The sequence below is a fragment of the Triticum dicoccoides genome, chromosome 1A (assembly GCF_002162155.2).
Source record: "Triticum dicoccoides isolate Atlit2015 ecotype Zavitan chromosome 1A, WEW_v2.0, whole genome shotgun sequence".
Classification (NCBI taxonomy): domain Eukaryota; kingdom Viridiplantae; phylum Streptophyta; class Magnoliopsida; order Poales; family Poaceae; genus Triticum; species Triticum dicoccoides.
The window spans coordinates 504,669,906-504,675,090 of NC_041380.1; positions in this window are offsets into that span (position 1 = coordinate 504,669,906).

Sequence of the window (5,185 nt, forward strand, 5' to 3'; positions counted from 1 at the left end):
GCCCTCCACCCTCGTGACCGCCTCGTGGCTTTCTTGACGGAGGGTCCAAGTCTCCTGGATCTTATCCGATGAGAAAATCACGTTTCCGAAGGTTTCATTCCGTTTGGACTCCGTTTGATATTCCTTTTCTTTGAAACCCTAAAACAGGCAAAAAACAGCAATTCTGGGCTGGGCCTCTGATTAATAGGTTAGTCCCAAAAATAATATAAAAGTGGATAATAAAGCCCAATAATGTCCAAAACAGTAGATAATATAGCATGGAGCAATAAAAAATTATAGATATGTTGGAGACGTATCAAGCATTTCCAAGCTTAATTCCTGCTCGTCCTCGAGTAGGTAAATGATAAAAACAGAATTTTTGATGCGGAGTGCTACTTGGCATAATTTCAATGTAAATCTTCTTAATTGTGGTATGAATATTCAGATTCAAAAGATTCAAGACAAAAGTTCATGTTGACATAAAAATTATAATACTTCAAGCAAACTAACAAAGCAATTATGTCTTCTCAAAATAACATGGCCAAAGAAAGCTATCCCTACAAAATCATATAGTCTGGCTATGCTCTATCTTCACCACACAAAGTATTTAAATCATGCACAACCCCGATGACAAGCCAAACAATTGTTTCATACTTTTGACATTTTCAAAACTTTTTCGATCTTCACGCAATACATGAGCGTGAGCCATGGATATAGCACTATATGTGGAATAGAATAGTGGTTGTGGAGAAGACAAAAAGGAGAAGATAGTCTCACATCAACTAGGCGTATCAACGGGCTATGGAGATGCCCATCAATAGATATCAATGTGAGTGAGTAGGGATTGCCATGCAACGGATGCACTAGAGCTATAAGTATATGAAAGCTCAACAAAAGAAAGTAAGTGGGTGTGCATCCAACTCGCTTGCTCACGAAGACCTAGGGTATTTTGAGGAAGCCCATCATTGGAATATACAGGCCAAGTTCTATAATGAAAAATTCCCACTAGTATATGAAAGTGCCAGAATGAAAGACTCTCTATCATGAAGATCATGGTGCTACTTTGAAGCACAAGTGTGGTAAAAGGATAGTAACATTGTCCCTTCTCTCTTTTCTCTCACTTTTTTGTTTGGGCCTTCTCTTTTTTTATGGCCTATTTTTTTTCGTCCGGAGTCTCATCCGACTTGTGGGGGAATCATAGTCTCCATCATCCTTTCCTCACTTGGGACAATGCTCTAAAAATGATGATGAACACATTTTTCATTTTTTCTTACAACTCAACAATTACAACTCAATACTTAGAATAAAATATGACTCTATATGAATGCCTCCGGCGGTGTACCGGGATATGCAATGAATCAAGAGTGACATGTATGAAAGAATTATGAATGGTGGCTTTGCCACAAATACGATGTCAACTACATGATCATGCTAGCAATATGACAATGATGGAGCGTGTCAGAATGGTGGAAAGTTGCATGGCAATATATCTTGGAATGGCTATGGAAATGCCATGATAGGTAGGTATGGTGGCTGTTTTGAGGAAGGTATATGGTGGATGTATGATACCGGCAAAAGGTGCGTGGTATTAGAGAGGCTAGCAATGGTGGAAGGAAAGTGCGTATAATCCATGGACTCAACATTAGTCATAAAGAACTCATATACTTATTGCAAAAATCTAGAAGTTATCAAAGCAAAGTATTATGCGCATGCTCCTAGGGGGATAGATTGGTAGGAAAAGACCATCGCTCGTCCCCGACCGCCACTCATAAGGAAGACAATCAATAAATAAATCATGCTCCGACTTCATCACATAACGGTTCACCATACGTGCATGCTACGGGAATCACAAACTTTAACACAAGCATTTCTCAAATTCACAACTACTCAACTAGCATGACTCTAATATCACCATCCTCATATCTCAAAACAATTATCAAGCATCAATTTTTTTCTTAGTATTCAACGGACTCAAAAGAAAGTTTTACAAATCTTGAATACCAAGCATATTATTATTAAGCAAATTACCATGCTATTAAGACTCTCAAAATAATCTAAGTGAAGCATGAGAGATCAATAGTTTCTGTAAAACAAATCCACCACCGTGCTCTAAAATATATAAGTGAAGCACTAGAGCAAAATTATATAACTCAAAAGATATAAGTGAAGCACAAGAGTAAAATTATAGAGCTCAAAAGATATAAGTGAAGCACATAGAGTATTCTATCAAATTCCAAATTATGTATGGCTCTCTAAAAAGGTGTGTACAGCAAGGATGATTGTGGTAGGCTAACAAGCAAAGACTCAAATCATAAAAGACGCTCCAAGCAAAACACATATCATGTGGTGAATAAAAATATAGCTCCAAGTAAAGTTACCGATAGAAGTAGACGAAAGAGGGGATGCCTTCCGGGGCATCCCCAAGCTTTGGCTTTTAGGTGTCCTTGGATTATCTTGGGGGTGCCATGGGCATACCCAATCTTAGGCTCTTTCCACTCCTTGTTCCATAATCCATCAAATCTTTACCCAAAACTTGAAAACTTCACAACACAAAACTTAAAGTAGAAAATCTCGTGAGCTCCGTTAGCGAAAGAAAACAAAAGACCACTTCAAGGTACTGTAATGAAATCATTCTTTATTTATATGGGTGTTATACCTACTGTATTCCAACTTATCTATGGATTATAAACTATTTTATTACCCATAGATTCATCAAAATAAGCAAACAACACACGAAAAACAGATTCTGTCAAAAACAGAACAGTCTGTAGTAATATGTAGCTAGCGCAAGATCTGGAACCCCCAAAATTCTAAAATAAATTTCTGGACGTGAGGAATTTATCTATTAATCATATGCAAAAAGAATTAACTAAATATCACTCTCCAAATAAAAATGACAGCAGTTCTCGTGAGCGCTAAAGTTTCTGTTTTTTACAGCAAGTTCAACAAGACTTTCCCCAAGTCTTCCCAACGGTTCTACTCGGCACAAACACTAATTAAACACAAAAAACACAACCAAAACAGAGGCTAAACAATTTATTTATTGAATAACAGCAAGGAATCATATTGGGTTGTCTCCCAACAAGCGCTTTTTTTAAAGCCTTATAGCTAGGCATTGATAATTTTAATGATGCTCACATGAAAGACAAGAATTGAAGCACAAAAGGAGCATCATAAAGCATGTGACAAACACATCTAAGTCTAACATAATTCCTATGCATAGACATCTTATAGGAAAACAAATTATCAAGGCAAGCAAAAACTAGCATATGCAAGGAAGCGGAAAGAAACAATAGCAATCTCAATATGACGAGAGGTAATTTAGTAACATGAAAATTTCTACCACCATATTTCCTCTCTCGTAATAATTATATGTATGATCATAAGCAAATTCAACAAAATAGCTATCACATAAAATATTTTCAACACGATCCACATGCATGCAAAGTTGACACTCTTCCAAAATAGTGGGATTAACATTAACTAAAGTCATGACCTTTCCAGACCCAGTTTTATCAAAAATTTCATAAGATTGATCATTCTCCAAATATGTGGGATCTAAAGTTGACACTCTTCCAAACCCACTTTCAATAATATTGCAAACACTATTATCAATCTCATATTCATCATGGGAATTAAATAGATTTTCAAGATCAAAAGAAGAATCACCCCAATCATGATCATTGCAACAAATAGTAGTCATAGCAAAACTAGCATCCCCAAGCTTAGTTTTTTGCAAATCATTAACACAATTGACATTAAGAGAATTTATAATAACATCATTACAATCATGCTTTTCATCAAAGTAACTATCAAGTATGGGTGCAATAGCAACGATCTCATGTGTAACATAAGGAACTATAGCAGATTCATCTTCATAAATATTGGCATCATGGCCACGAGCATAGCACACATCATGTTCATCAAGGGATATTTCAACCAAATCATCTGAATCATCATTATCTATAGATTCATGCATATCATTATTTTCTTCCGAAGCAACGGTCATTCTTTCAATAAATTCTTGGACATAGACATTATGGGCAAGGTTTTCATTGCAATATTTAAGTATGACGGAATTTTCAGATTTATTGAGAGTGAAATCATACTTTTCAATCAAAGAAGCAACTTCATGAGCACCCTTAAAAACGACAAATTCTTCAATTTGTTCGATATCATAGTAACTATAAACACCCTTTGCATAAGAGGATAAGATTTCATTATCATTGAACTCACATAGGTAGGGAAGGTGTTTTTAGGGTTCTTATAGCAACAAGTAAAATCACAAATATCACAAAGATTCCAAGCATAACATAGCAAACTATTTATATGATACCATAAGAGCTTCCCCTTTTCGGACAAACGATGATGCACAAAATGAGCATGCTCATCTAAAGATTTCCCATCAAGTAGGCTAGTTGGGGTTTCAACACGAGCGCATAAGGATCGAAGATGATCCAAGTAGAAAACTCTAAGTGGATCCATAACAATAGATTATTAGCAAGCAAAGATGCAAGCAAATGGAAGGCACATGGTAACACAAGCAAACAAGCAAAAGAGGCAAATAGAGAAAGAGAGGGAGGATAGAGAGAGAGAGGGCGAATAAAACGACAAGGGTGAATGGGGGAGAGGAAAACGAGAGGCAAATGGCAAATAATGTAATGCGGGAGATAGGGATTGTGATGGGTACTTGGTATGTTGACTTTTGCGCGGACTCCCCGGCAACGGCGCCAGAAATTCTTCTTGCTACCTCTTGAGCACCGCGTTGGATTTCCCCGAAGAGGAGAGGATGATGCAGCAAAGTAGCGTAAGTCTTTCCCTCAGTTTTCGAGAACCAAGGTATCAATCTAGTAGGAGGCTACGCATGAGTCCCTCGTACCTACACAAAAACAATAGCCCAATGCAACCAACGCGCTTAGGGGTTGTCAATCCCTTCACGGTCACTTACGAAAGTGAGATCTGATAGAGATGATAAATAATGTTTTTGGTATTTTTGGTATAGAGATGCAAAGTAAAAAAGTAAAAGCAAAGTAAAAGCAAAGCAATAATAAAGTGATGGAGATTGATATGATGAGAAAGAGACCCGGGGGCCATAGGTGTCACTAGTGGCTTCTCTCAAGAGCATAAGTATTTTACGGTGGGTGAACAAATTACTGTTGAGCAATTGACAGAATTGAGCATAGTTATGAGAATATCTAGGTATGAT